The following is a 15,240-nucleotide window of genomic DNA, read 5'->3' as shown; positions in this document are numbered from 1 at the left end:
GAAGAGCAGTAGACCAAGGCAGCCATTGTAAGAGAAAGCTTCTAGTTGGGGGCTAGGTTACAGTTTCAGAGCTTTAGTCCACTACCATCATGGCAAAGAGCATGGCAGCATGTGGGGAAGGGCTGGAGCAGAGGCCACGAGCTGCGTCCTGATCCACAGAAGCCCACTCCCAGAGACACACTTCCTCCAGTCCTTCTAACCCTTTCACACAGTGCTGTTTCCTGGTGGCTAAACTTTCAGATACGAGCAAGCCCATGGTGGGGGGTCATGCTTATTCATACCACCGCACTCCCTAAGTTGCTTTTGGTTGTGCTATTTATCACAGCGATAGAAAGCAGACTGGGACAGGCCCCTTAGGCAGGAGTTGGGTGTTTCCCTGCATGCCCAGGCAGTGCGTTTGGAGCAGCAGAACCTGCTTAGGGTGTAGAGGCTTCCCTGACCATTCCAAGTCACACTTGCCTTGCTGGCCTCACGGTTTAGCTCCTGGGGTCCAAATGTCCAGTTGGATAGGACAGGCTGCTGGTATATTATTCTGAGTATCTGGGCTGGTTCAGAACTTGAAGCAGAGCCTTAGGGACTAGGCCCACCTGTTCTCCCAGATTGTAGATTGCCTGTTTCTTTTTTTCCCCCTGGACCTCAACAGAGCACTTAAAAATCCAGGGTCCCAGCCTTTGGACCCAGAGAAGCTGGAGTGGGCTGCAACGCAAGGCAGAGGCATGTGAAGCTCAAGAGAGGGGCTGGGAAGAAAATGGAAGAGAGGCAGTAGGGGAACCTTCCACACAGAAGAAGTGTGGCAGTGCGAGGGTGTCCTCCTTGTAACTCAGTGTGCTATGAAGCTTCAGACTCATATTGAACGTGATCACTGCTCTGCTTCTGACACCAGGTCTTTCTGAGATTGTATCTATTCACATCCCCTGGGAGTGGGCAGACCCATGGTGTGCTGCTGCTGCTGCTGCTGCTGCTCACAGCCTTCAGGGCTCCTCACTGCTCCCTCCCCATCGGAAGGCTAACTCAGGAGGTAGTGCTCTTGGGTAGGGTTGCTGCTGTTCACTGCACAGTGAGACTGCCTTCAGTGGCACATCTTTTGGTGAGTTGTCCATGCAGCAGGTGTAGTTGACTCTTCAGTGGTATTGGTGCCCAGTGGGCTTCTCACTGGTGGAGCTGCCTTTGAATCATCCACGATCTTGTGAATAACCCCAGTGATTGCTTTAGGACACCAGGCTGGGTTGTGTGGAATCCTTCCATTGGCACCCTCTCTGTGTGGGCAGAATAGATGCCTCTTCTCTTTCCATTCCTCCAGGGAAGGTCATGTGATGAAGCATGGCGGCATTCAGAGGGGGAGACACTTTGGAAGTCTACAACTGGCGACATTTAGTACTACATCAATCCTCTTTCTCATTCCAGAACACTCTACCCCCTAAAAGGGGAACCCCATACCCACTGACAACCCCCATTCTCCTCCAGCCCCCTGGCAAACTTGAATGGGCTTTTTGTTTCCATAGTCACCTACTCTGGACATGTTCTGTAAATAGAAGCACATGATGTGTGACCTTTTGTGGTTGGCTTCTTTGTCACTCAGCATCATATCTTCAGCGCCACCAGGTTGTACATATGTCCTTTTTTCCTGTGACAGAATACGCTCAATATAAAATCCATCACTCTGGTCGTTCTAAGTGTAGGGTGTAACAGCCATAAGAACACTCAGGTGGCTGTGCAGCCATCCCTGCTATTCATCTGCAGCATCTTCCTGTGCTGAGACTCTGTCCCCATTAAACAGTTCCTCTCCCTCCTTCCCAGAACCTGGTAACTAGTCTGTCCCCTGCGTTTATGGATATAATACTATTAGGGATGTCACATTGGTGGCATCATGCCTCATTTTGAGACTCTAACCTTTCACTTGGTGTTATGGCCTCAGGGGTCACTTATAGTATGTATATACCAGAATTGCCTATCTTTTTAGGGGTGAACAACATTGGATAGACAGGCCACATTTTGTTTGGAAGTTTCTGGGTCAGTGAGATTTTTGGCCTTGGTTTACTTCTAGTTGGAAAATGAGCCAGGTAGTGGTGCACCCCTTTAATCCCAGCACTCAAGAGCCAGAGGCAAGCAGATTAATGAGTTCAACACCAGCTTGATTTGCAGAGAAAGTTCAGGACAGCCAGGGCTACACAGAGAAATTCGATCTTGAAAAACAAACAAAGCCCCTCTGTCTTGAAAAACAAACAAACCCCAAAACAACAACCACAAGGAGACTATCATACTTGGCCAAGAAGCCAAGAGCTGGAGGTGGGTGGCCTTTGATAATCACACCTCCCTTGTCTTGGCTTCTGTCTCCCCCTCTAGGGATACTGGACAGGAGAAGGTCTATGAGGGTAGCTTGTGTGTGCACTGTCACCCTGATAGGGCGTATACAGGTTTTTATGTCACAGGTGTGAAGGTTGGTGGGTCTCACTCTCACCATCAGAACATTCTGAGGGTCTCACTTATGACATGGACCTATGGAGGCTCCTTCCCATGCATGCTAAGGACCCGGAGCAAGGTGCAGAAGGAGGCAGGTGTCTTGGCTCTCAGTGGCCTGAGTTTCTACTGATTCCCAGCAGGTAATGGTAAGGAACACAGGTGACACATGTTCCCTGGGTCATTGTCCTTTGGTGCTCAGGAAAGGTAGCCAAGAGAATGACATGACATCACTTGCCTGAGGGAGCTGAGTAGGAGCAGGAAGTCAGTCTGGAATTTACAGAGTCACCCTTGCTTTCATTGCCCTAATTAACCGTCCTTGTGCTGGAGGAACAAGCATCCTGGGAAGTCCATTACCAGTGGCCAGTCGGCCAGTTGTGTTTCCCATTCGTGGTTACAGAGCCCTAATGATTAACTCAGACTGGCTGGTTGTACTTACCGTGCTCTCCTGGAGAATTTTCAGGCTGTTTGTAGATTTACCACAACATAGTCAGGTTAGGAATCCATGTGGCAGATTACATACAAGAGGGCAGCTCTGTCCAAGGTCACACAGATGGAGTGGCAGGTTGAGCCTGAGGGAGGAGGCATCCAAGAGGGAGGAGCAAGTGGTCGCTTCCTTTGGTCCTAGGTTAAAATTTTATTTATTTACTAGTTTAAAAAAAACTCCCAGGGCTGGAGAGAGAGCGTGGTGGTTAAGAACACTCCCTGCTCTTGCAGAAGACTCATTCAATTCTTAGTGCCCACAGTGGTCTCTCCTGCTATATTCCTGATCCAGGAGGATCAGCCACCTCTGGCCTCTCTGGGCAGCTACACTTATCTACACATACGCAACCCCTAGATAGACACACAATTAAATCATTAAAAAAAAAATTCAAAGTAATATACAGTCATGGTAAATTTACAGGGACAATTTAAAAGTCAGATAGTTCTACGGTCTGTCAGTAGATAAAGCGTGTAGCCTCAAGATGGATATGTGATATAGGACCATGCAGATTAACTTGAGGTCATTATGCTAATTGAAGCAAGTGAGTCATAAGAAAGTACTGCAGGATCCCACCGAGGCAAATGTACCGAGAGGCCAGGCTCAGAGAACCAGAGTGAACGAACGGTGGGTGCCAGTGGGGGTGGGGTGGGAGTATAGGGGGCTGTTTATAACAAGCAGAAAGCTTTGATGACATGGAACTGAAGTCTGTAACGTGTGAAAATCTGGGACAGAGCCCATGTGAAGTAGTCTCTGAGAGTGTTTCTCAATCACCCTTGAAAGGCTTTAAATAGGACTTAGGGAGATGCCGCAATTAAGAGCACGGGTTACTCTTCTGGAGGACTCAGGTTCCATTCCCAGCACCCACAAGGTGACTCATAACCATCTGCACCTCTAGTCTCAGGAGATTTGGTGCCCCCTTCTAGCTCTGAGGGCACCATGTATGTACAGGGGGTACAGACATACATTTAGGCAAAACGCCCATATATAAAAAATAAAATTAAAACTAACTAAATAAAATGGCTTTAAATAATCAATCAGTTTTAGAAGACATATGAAAAGTAGTATTTCCTGACTATGAACATTGAAAAAAAACAAAAAAACAAAAACCCAAAACCCCTTTCCCTGCCCTCAGGAGGATGGTGGAGGGCACGGCCTTGTGAGGCAAAGGTAGCGCTGAGCCTTGTACCCACCCCTTGTTTGGTGTTTAGTGACACACGAAGCTGTTGATTGGCCACTGGCAAAGGTTCTGTCCAAGACACCTCTCTCTCTTTCACCTTTGGGCTGTTCTGGAGCAGGCTAAGCTTGGTGTCTGTGTGCCATGCTCTGGCTGACCTGGCAGCGTCCAGTAGACAGGGGTCTCCAGGCTAACCCAGTATCATAACACACCCTCTCTCAGTCCTGCCAGGCGTGGCACCGTGTGCTTTTTGTGCCATTTGTGTGCACCATGCCATGTCCTCACGTTGCCACACAGTTGCCTTTGAAGCCGGCCTACTGTAGAGGAGAGAATGCTTAGGCTCAGGGGAAGGCAATGTCCCCAAGGTCCCCAGCCTCCTGGTCTCAAATGCTGGCTGCCCTGCTCTGAGCTCTGCACTGACCTACTGTTTAGGGCACCTTACCACTTTGAGTGCCCATTTTGGGGTTGGACAAGTCTGGGGTAACCTACTAAGTAGCCTGCTGGGCTGGCTTCCTTCAGGATCTGCCCGGAGCACTGTGTGACTGTTGAGGAGAAGCCTGTCACCGAGCACAGCTGGGGAGAGAGGGCTTCTCATTGTCAAGGTGTCCCCCTCACTGCGAGGAGCCCTGCGCTGGGCTGGCCTGCTGAGCAGGGGAGTTTGCCTGCACAAGAACAAGAATGCCGGTGACTGCAGGCCTTCCAGGGGCCACCCACACAGAGCCTATTAGCTCAGGACCTCGGCTGAGCTTCGTCCCAGGAGGAGCTGACTGTGCTGTTGCCCTTCTAATGGCCTAAGGGCCTCTCTTGTGGAGATCTTGGTCCCCAGGCTTTTCAGAGTCCCACGCAGCCCAGCCGGAACTGGACAGGCAGGGCTTTCATCAGGTAGAGGTGCTATTTTTAGCCCCCGCTGCCTGTGTCACTCTGTCACTATGGAGATATCAGCTAGTGGCCCATAAGGATACATGCCTCCACTCGCAGAGAGGGCTGGGAGCTGCTTCCTTCCTGGGGCTTCTCAGTCAGGACCGTGGTCAGCATGAACACCCCCCCCACTCCTCCCCAACCCCCCTGAGGGAGTGGGAGAGATAGGGAGGGAAGAAACTGGCACACCACAGAGGCAGGTGCAGTGATAGAGTAGTGGCTTGCCGCAGAGCTGTCTCTGGGTGTGGCCCTGTGTGTGGACAGTGCCCACAGCTATCTCTTGTATTGGCTAGATTGATAGAGAAGAGTGGGAACCCCATTTGAGGGGCGCCCTGTGATCTTGGGGGGCTGCTTCACCTCATTACCCCTTCCTGTCTTCACGGTTACGAATCTTACCCTACTTGCTTGGATCTGATGACATGATTGGGGAAATTGAGTTTTTGATGATGAGGGATGAGGGTCACATGGCTCTGTGGTGTGTGTGTGTGTGTGTGTGTGTCTAAGGCTGTCCTCAGGAGAACATCTAGACTCCCCCCCCCCCTTGCTTTTCTTTTCTTTTGTCCTCTCTATCTGAAGGCAGAGAAGCAATCGGAGAGGAGACTTTCTCACCCCTTTTGTGCTAACTGTCAAAGGTGGAGTGAGGAATCAGCCCACCCTACCTCTTATGTGTCATCCTACAAACTTGATGAGAAGACCCTAGGGTCGGTCACAGTCTTGCTCGAGGGAGATGTGACACTTCTATATGAGCTCCTTTCCCACAGCGGGAGTAGCTGAGGCTCAGAGAAGTCAAAGTATTTGCCCCATGTCACACAGCCAGGGAGCCCTAAAGCAGGAACCTGAATGAATCCTCCTGACTACACCAGCGTAGTCCTGTGCTGAGTGGTTACTGGTCTAATGTGGCTACCTGGCCACCGTGGGCCATGGAGCCACATCCTCTCGGCTGTATCTGTTCAGAGCCTTGGGCTTGTCTGTGATCTGAAACCTCTAAAAATAAAGTAAAGCGAGTGTCAGAGAGGATGTGGAGGAGTTGGTGGGATGGAGGATGCTGCCGCAGCTGTGGAGAACAATTACCACGTGACCAGTGGGTCCACTGCACAGGCCACCCGTGAGAAGCCAGAGCAGAGGCCCCAGCAACTCTTCTCCAGTGTCCGCAGTAGGACCGGAGATCAAAACCCAGAGGTATAGCTTAGGCTTTCCAGCGCCAGATAAACAGAACATGGTCCCTTCGTGCGGTGGAGCATGCAGCCTTAGGGAGGAATGGAGTGCTAGCACACTACACAGGGGCGGAGCTTTGAAAGGACCCGTTTAGTGAAAGAAGACAAGCATGCAAGACCCATGCACTGTCAGCCCCTACACTAGAGGTGGAAGTTAGGCTGGTAGTTAGCAGGGGTCAGTGTGGAGGGAAGCTGGGAACTGTTTTGGTGGATGGTGAAATGTTCTAGAATAGCAGCCGTGGCCGCACAGCCTTATGTTTGCACTAAAGGCTGCTGGACTGTAAACTCAAAATGATGAAATGGTAAGAGAAAGAAAACAAACAGAAACCTGAAGCTCAGGGGCTTGGAGCAGATGTTCTTAGAACCCCCGGTGCTCATGGGCTACGTGATGCCTCACTGTTGATGCAGGCGTGGGGACAGTGTTCACATCTGTGGCCTGCCTGAGACCTCCTGCACAGGGGGCCCCAGGATCTTCTGCAAGGGCAGTCCTGGCAGTTAGCAGCCTCCTGCCCGTGTGAACAACATCTGTCTCTGTGGAGCGCTTCTGCACCTGACATTGGGCATGTCCTTTTATGGCACTCGTTTGCTCTCCGCAAGTGGAAAGATAAATACCTTTTCAAAGAGCAGATGCCAGCTGCCCACGGCCCCTGCCAGGGTCCCCAGCTGCAGAGTGGGTGTAAGATAGCACTGCTGGGGGGCACAGGATGCTGGCGGGGACACTGGATGTGGGTGATGTAGACAGCCTGGGGAGCCTTGCTGCAGACCTGCTGGGAGACCCTTAGTGGCTCTCGTGCTCCCTCAGAACCTTTGGGTTCTCTCACACTTTTGCTTGGCCTGAGGCTTAAAGGAGCAAGGGAGAGAGTCCCCAGCTGGGAGGGGTCACAGCCAAGTGAGTCTTCCTTTCTCATTAGGACCTCAGGTACAGGGAAGACAAGATTGGCAGCAGAGAGGGGACCATTGATCATGGCAGGGAAGGGCCACCCCATGGAACCAGACTCTCTCTGTCTCTTAGAGCCCCTGAAGGGCAAACTACAGCAGCTAGATTCTCTTGTGTCCTACTGTGAGCATCTCGGGGCATCATAACTAAGTGCCAAAAGTCGGGTGGCCTCCAACTCTTCATTCCCCACAGAAGTCCAAATCCTGGATGAGCTGTATCCTTCCTGAAGCTGCCCAGCCCAGGGAGAAGGCGCCCCACCTAGGCCTCCTCCTAGCTGCCGCTGACGGTGGCTACACTGTCTTGTCACCACCTGGATTGCTCCCATTGTGTTTTTCTGCTTTGGTTGTTTTAGACTGGATTGATTGATTGATTGATTGATTGTATATGCGTGCGTGCACATGCATGTACATCCTATGGCATGCATGTGGAGGTGAGGACAACTTATGGGACCTTGATTCTTCTTGTCCTGGGGATCAAACTCAGGTCATCCCGTTTTGGTGCAAGTCCCTTTACCTGCTAAGCCATCTTGCCAGCTCAAAAGCTAGTTCTATATTTTAATTTGTGGCAATATTGGCAGTTGAACCTGGGACCTCATATATACCAGACATGTGTTCTACCACTTGTATAAAGCCAAACCCTGTGTCTGTTTTCTTATAAGGGCTAAATCAAGTCATACTTGATTCAAGTCACACTTCCCTGTTGACTGTGACTTCACCTTAGCTAATTATATCTTCCAGGACCCTCTGTCCAAAGCTGTGTTTCTGAGAACATGAACTTGAGTTGAGAACCCTTTGTCCCCAGCTTCGGTTGGTAGATAAGTGGCTGCACGCACATGAGCAGTTATCCTTGCACAGCGGATGCTGTGTGCTTAAGCAGTGTATTTCTCCTGACCTAGGTATAAGCCCTCAGACTAGATGACCACCCTCAGACTCGGCCCCTTTTCTGGCCAGGCGCCCCAGCACTTACCAAGGGAATCATGACTTGCAGAGTGATCGTTTCCATTCATGGCTTCAGAGTCTCACTGGCTTCTCATCCCTTCCCCTTCTAGCCAAGGAGATCAGAATGGCTCTGTGTCTTTTGGACAGATCAGCTCTGTCTTGGAACCTCAGCCTCAGCATACAAGTAGAGTCTGACTGGCTACTGCCCACGGTCCCTTACCGTTTGTAATTATTTCCACTGTTTTCCAGCTGAGAAAAGTGTAGACAAGAAGTATGCCTTGGGGCTTGTGAGACTCAACTCCAATCCAGAGGCTGTCATTCTTGCTTCTTTGCCCTATTATCTGCGCCGCCTCCTGCAGGAAACCTTCTGTGACTAGTTTGATTTATGTCTAGAGTCCTCACTGGGCCTGGTGGATGGTGCATCAGCTCACAAGGGCTACTGGCTGTCCCCGTGGTGTGCAGGCGTGTACGTGTTTGTGCACCTGCTGTGGCTTCCCTGGGCTCCTTTCCTCTCTTCTGCAGCAGGACTTCTTCCTTTCTTTGCATCTCCCCAGGTTTCCCAAGTAGAATGTCCAGCGCAGGACTTGTTACAGCCTCATAAATGTAAAAGATGATTAAACATTAGGTGACCTACTAAATGAAAAAAAAAAAAAAAAAAAAGGAAACAAAACCGTGCAGATAATTTGGGTAAGGGATAGCAAAGCAATTGATGGAGCTAGGTTTTTTCCTCTGGAAGACAGAAACTGAGGGGCAGGTGAAGCCTTCTACATTGATGACGTCCCCGTCAGTGCTCACTCCACTTCATGAACCAGCCGAATGCTCTGGTGCAGATTCCAGAGCAGACCTGAGGAGCAGCTGCTCTTGGGCATTGCAGCAAGACAGGCAGGGTCCCGGGGGTGCAGCTAGAGACACGAAGTGACCGTAAATGTCCTTTTAAAGGCACACACCCTTCTCTTTATTAGTCACTAGTCTAGATTCAAGCAATAAAATTGTCTGGAACAGAGAAGCACACATAACTCTTAGAAAAGAGGTTTTAAAAATTAATTAAAAATTAATGTTTTAAGTGGATACACTTGCCTTGGGTTTGTAAAGTAGATAAACTGGAAGACGATCAGCCATGCAGACAATATGGCGGCCAGCGAGAAGATAAGGAAACAACTGCCATTGTGTTCTGGTGTGTCAGCAGAAACTGGTTGCTGAACCTGGTGGGGAAGAGACCTCTGACATCTGTTCTCTTGGGTGTCAGGAGATGGGGTCCCCATTTTCCAGTTAATAAGAGTGACATTCAGGCAGTTCGGTCAGCTGCCTCTTGGGACTCAGAATCTCAACAGACCCAGGGGCGTCGATAATGCAATAGCCGCTGTAGTGCAGAGCGCTCCAGATCTCCCAGTGGAGTTCTAATGAGTCTCTCAGAATGTTCTAGAACATATCTGTGTACTGTGAAGTCATCCTCACAGAAGCCAGATATCCATTATCTCAGTTCTGGATGATGGATGCAATCTGGGAAAGATAAACCATGCTCCATCCCAGAGTAGGGCTCAGAGTATCCCTTTGGCTTCGAGGTCCCTCCTTTGGCATCCCAAGTCTACAGTTTAGTCTGGAAAGGTGTACAGTGTGTTCAGGGGAGTCAGGTGAGAGGAGCTGAGTGGATTACTACCTACTGCCAGAGAGTCATCTGTACAAGAACACCTTGCCTGCCAGCCAGCCCACCACATCTCTTAACCGTCTTCTGATCTTTCTCAAAAGCATTTTTTTAACCTGTCTTTTAATTAGTAGGGACCGATGGAGATATCTTAGTTGATGGACAAATCATGTGACTGAAGGGAGGTATGGGATGGTAGGTAATGACTCTCATCACAAGCTAGACTATTCTCTGAGACCACAGATGAGTGTTCAGTGTGTGTCCTCCAGGGCTATCAGGCTAATGCCACTAGAACCCTACACCTCCTTTCTCAACGGGCTAGCCTTCTCCCTAGTTTGTCCTTTCTCTCTCTCTCTCTCTCTCTCTCTCTCTCTCTCTCTCTCTCTCTCTCTTTCTTTTATTGGTTTTGTGATTTCTCACTTCTACCTTTTTCCTTTTTTTAAATTAGAGGATGCTTCTCTGACACTCCAGGGGGCTACTATGATTGCCACAGGATTAGGTCCTGTGCCAGAGTTTTTCTTCAAACCCATATTATGTATTATGTATGACTGGCTAGTCAGTCTCGTAGCCTGTGAATAGGACAGGAGTTGGAGGTGAATATGCAATAGTTCCCCAACTAGGCATTTCGTGATCCTGGGCGAGTCCTTAGAATTGAGTCAACTAACAGGAGTTGTTTAGTGGGTTTTTTTGTTTGTTTGTTTGTTTGTTTGTTTTTGTTTTTTGATCATAGAAGGAGGTTCACAGAATTAGTTAATAATGTTGTTCCAAAAAATGCATTTCAAAGATATTTGAACCACTTATTTTCTTGCTTTTCATGTCCCCCTCCCATTCTCTCACCTTCCTTTAGTCCCTTCCTCCCCCTCCCTTCCTTCCTTGATGAGGGTCAGAGGGTTGAGACAGGGCTCCACGTAGCTCAAGCTAAGCTGGTCTTCACCTCTTGATCCTCCTGCCTCCACCTCCCAACTGCTGGGATGTGTGCCACCACACCCATCTTTGCTCTGCTCTTTCAAAACAGGTATTAAACGTCAGCATTTTAAGATAGCCAAAAATCAAACAATGTAAAGGGCTATTAATTGCGCCAATAGTGGTATGTATCTCCTTTAATATTCTGAATCTTATTCATGTCTCAGAATCCATTCCAGTTGGTAACCTCGCCTTCTTTAGTAGCATAAGATTTCAAGTTTTCTAGTATCCAAAGAACATGACTTTTCCAATGTTTTTCCTTGCTATTCATTAATTACATGCTCACTCATTCATTGTTTTAAAGAACATATGGTAAAACATTGAGAAAGTTGTGCATGGCACGTGACTCCAAAGACATATTTGATTATGTCTGTGATTTATGGAACTAAAACATATATACTATTGAAACAATAAAATAGGAAGGTCTGATTTTTTTTTTCTAAAATAGCTTGGATAAACGATACATTTTATGGTCCGAGGGCAAACGCCAGACATCTTACCACCAGTGTCTTCAGTGACTTAGTTTTCCTCTCCAGAGACAATGACAACAGCTCTTTGTGTGTGTTTGTGTGTGTTCATGGATAGGTGTGTGTTCTCATTATATGTATGTATGCATATTTATATGTGTTTATGGATGTGTTTGCATTTGTGAGTGATTATTGTATGTGTGTATGCATATTTATGTATGTATATCTGTGTTTGTATGTTTGACTGTGTTTGCATGTTGTATGTGTGTCTATGTATATATGTTTATGTGTGAATGTGTGTATATATATGTACATTCCAAGACAGTCTCTGCATATATCAATATGCGTTGTTTAAAGGACAGAAACAGCTGCCTGTTCTTACACACTGCATTTTGAGCTTACCGAAGTGTACATTAATGAGGGAGTTCCTGTTGCTGTGTGTAGCATTGCCAGGTTTCTCAGATGGGCCCTTCTGGGGCAAGTATTCATGGAGTTCAGGGTGGTGCTTTATGAAGCAAGGGTACTGCATCCGGGTTCTGGCTTACACAGTTCTCATGCAGGCACCCTGTCACCTGGGGAACACAGTTCCAGAGGCTGTATGTCCAAATCAGTGTGGTATTTTCTTTCCACTTGTGGCTGAATTGTTCCCACAAAAGTAGTGTCAGCTTGCATTGCGACATATGGCGTGTGAATAGGAGGACTTGGTTTCTGACCTCAAAACCCCAGGCGAGGAAAGAGGGTTTTAAGTAAAATGAAAATCTGAGACAAGTCCTGGATGAGGGGCTTGTCCTCTCAGAAGGCAGGCTGCCGTCAGCAGGCAAAAGCTGCCCTGCGCATTAGATGCATGTGTACACAATAGAGGGAGCCTTTATGTTCAGGAGTCTTGTCTGCAGACTAGCCTGTGAGCTTCCTTCCTCATTAGAGGCAGGGAAGGGGCTTCCTGGGCCTTGCCTCTCCTCTGTCTGTTTGTCCATCACAGGGCATCCAAGGAACAACTGGAGCTTTCTGTGTCCCCAGTGTTCTAGCCTGATAAAATTTTCTTTCAGGAGTACATGTGTAGGGGAGCCCATATGTACCTACGAGGGCCTTCCGCGTGCTTGAGTTGCACAGACCTGTAACATTAAAGCTAATTTTCCAAATGAGGACATTGTAAAGTGCTACCAAAGTTCACAAGAGTCACCAGGAGCTGGGGCTGGAGTGGATGGTCAGTTCATGTTTAATGAGGACAGAGTTCAGTTTGGAGGATGAGGACTCCAAAGACAGAGGGTGGTGGCCACAGTGGTTGCACAACGTGATAGATGACCTTAGTGCCACTGAACTGTACACTTGGACAAGGCCAGCACAGTACATGTCCCATCTCTGTAACCTCACACAAAAGCCACAGCTCACTAGTGCCTTCCTCTTCTGCCCAAAGGGATAGGAAGCAATAGAGAAGCCCCGGCTAAAGAGAAGGCACAGAGCTCTCAGCTTGGCCAGCATGGTGGTTCTTAGCCCACCTTAACTGGTGAGAGCTTGGCCAACCTTGGAGCTCATTTACTCCCTACGGTCAGGTTTGGAGATGTAGAGAAGCCTGTATACCAGAGTCGAAGAAAGCACCCCAAAAAGTGAGTAGTTGGGCCAGCTGAGCCTCTGTAGCCTGGGTCCTGTGCCCTAATAGGGAGGCCTGGCCTGCCCAGTTCTACTGTTTGCAAGTGTGGCTCCAACCTGCTGCTGAACCTTTTGGAGCCTGACACAAGTGAAGCTCCTAGTGACTTGGGCACAATCCTCTTCCTGGTTCTCATGTTTTCTCCACAGCTCAGATAAAAGGTATAAAAAGAGCATTTGCCCGGTTCTTCTAGATGCAAATGGGCAGAGCAGGTGTCTATTTAGAGCCACGCCCCCACCGTGGCTTGGAGCAGGTGCTCATGGGTACTCCCCTCTGCTGGGCTCAGGCTTCCACGCTGCAAAGAGAAGTGTCTTGGAGATATATCGGCTCCTCGCAGCTGCCCACCACGCTGAAGGTGTTTTGTCAGTGAAAGCTCTTACCCACACTGTACTTGTCAGCGGACACTGCCACTAAGCCTCAGTGCTGTGCCATGGCCGGCTGAGTACTCATTTAGGATGGACAGGAATTGTCTCTGATGTGGATAGGACTCCTCTGGCCAAGGGGTACCTCTGACTCTGCCTGTAGGGGAGGTTTGTGGACCCCACTCATTGGGACCAGTGACTTTCCATGGGGTGTTTCAATACAGAGAGGCCCCTGACTTTAGTTGGCTCATCCCAGTACCCAAGAAGTACTTAGAACAATATGGCCACTTTAGCTAAAACTGTGAGTTGGTATCCTCCAAACCCATACAGCCCAGGGAGTCAGAGCTGTCAGACCACAGCACATTTATTTTCTGGTCTCACAACAGAGTGCTTATTTGTTTCTTTCTTTTTAACCTGAGACAGAGTTTGTTTTTCTCATGTACCCCAGGCTGTCCTGGAACTCACTATGTAGACCAGGCTGGCCTCAAACTCGGTGATCTGCCTGCCTCTGCCTGGGATCAAAGGTGTGCACCAGCACTACCTGGCATGTTTGTTTATTTTAGAGACAGGGTGTTGCTCTTTTCCAGGTTGGCCTGGAACTCTCTCTTAGACCGGCCTTAAACATGAGATCTTCTTGCCTCCGCCTCTGGAGTGCTGAGAATACAGGCGTGAACCACCGTGCCTGGGGCTTATTTTATGATAGTCTATTAAGACTGTTATTACTTCTGGATGTGCTGAAATGACTCTTTCCAAAATGAACTGAAGACTCTGCCCACTGTTTTCCAGCTGCCCCTGAAGGGCAGAATCAGCCCTGGAGAAGTTATTCATTCTCTCTCTCTCTCCTTCAGATAGCAGTTTTTAATTTTGTTCTGTTTGAGACACTAGCTCACTGTGCAGCCCTGGCTGACCTTGACCTCTATCTTCTCTGCCTCCCAAGTGCTGGGACTGCAGGCAGGCTATCACACATCTAGCTTCATGGAGGATCACTTGATAGTGTAGGTGGGACAGGTTTTGCTTTGGGCTCATATGTGAAGAAGCATGGCCGGGCGTCCCCAGGAAAGCCCAAGCCAGTGCCTGAAGTAAGCCCCAGCTGGCCATGTGCTGCACGGACAGTAGCTCCCCTGAGTCACCAGCTGTCGGGAGGTGACATGACTTGCCACCTTCACGGGGCACTGTGATGAGCACCGACACAGCCTCCTCATGTGGGTGGCAAGCGTGTGCTTCTCATTAAGAAAATTGCTACTTTAGAACAGGCTCTGAAAAGAACTTTTTTGCCTTTTACTAAAATTAAGAAAATAATAATAAAACAACCCACCCAACACCCTAAACTTAAAAAGAAGAAGACGTCAACCCAGAAAAAAAAAAACTCTCTATGGGGTCCAGAACGGAGTTAGAACTTGGCAGGGACACGGACAGAGCAAAGAAATTCCCACTGGGCAAGGCTAGTGCTCCCATCCTCCACTGGCTGCAGCTGTGAGCCCGAGCCATGTTGGAAAGTGACAGAAACGGTTGTCAGCATAGACAACTGAACTGATTTGCTCTGAGAATATCCCAGCCAGCCCCTGCAGTCACTCTGCTTGCCGGCCACACGAAACCTCATTTGGAGCACTTGACTGAAGAGGCCCTCAGCTGGGACTTGACTGTCATGATCACTGAGCTTACTTGCATCAGGGGGTGCAAGCCACCTTCCTGGGGACCCCGCTCCCAAGCTGCAGGTGACTGAGGCTGTCCATGGGCATAAGCCACGGAGACATAAATAAATGGGAGATGGCCTCTCTTGTTCTCCATGGTAGAGAGAGTGATGGGCTGCCATTTCAGTCTCTGTGGTCCAGCTTCCAGCACAGTGTTCGTGGAAGGGCCATGTGTTTGACAAATACTTAACACATCCAGTAGCCAGATGGTCCAAACAACCCATCAGTGGTGTGGTATGTAAATATTTCCCATCATTACCACAATGCTGCCGTGTTGACACTAGCGAGGATGAAGAATAACTATGAGGAGCTCCTGACAGCCGCCAGGCAGGTCACAGGCAGGGCCGC

General features: G+C 49.0%; 1 protein-coding gene across 8 annotated transcripts in view; it reads left to right on the top strand.

Moving 5' to 3' along the window:
• Pitpnm2 (phosphatidylinositol transfer protein membrane associated 2) overlaps positions 1-15,240 on the top strand; it is a 130,796-nt gene that overhangs the window by 10,215 nt on the left and 105,341 nt on the right. The window contains exon 1 of one of the 8 annotated variants that reach the window (XM_029477449.2): positions 12,195-12,798. The exons of the other annotated variants lie outside the window; for them this stretch is intronic. The gene's annotated coding sequence lies outside the window, so the exon portion shown is untranslated. Of the gene's footprint in view, positions 1-12,194; positions 12,799-15,240 lie in introns of those variants that run through there. 8 annotated transcript variants of the gene reach the window in all.

This window comes from Mus caroli, unplaced genomic scaffold, assembly GCF_978045245.1.
Source record: "Mus caroli unplaced genomic scaffold, Mus_caroli_1 scaffold_4, whole genome shotgun sequence".
NCBI classification, from domain to species: domain Eukaryota; kingdom Metazoa; phylum Chordata; class Mammalia; order Rodentia; family Muridae; genus Mus; species Mus caroli.
The sequence above is the reverse complement of the archived record's forward strand: the minus strand, read 5'-3'. Positions and strand labels throughout refer to the sequence as shown.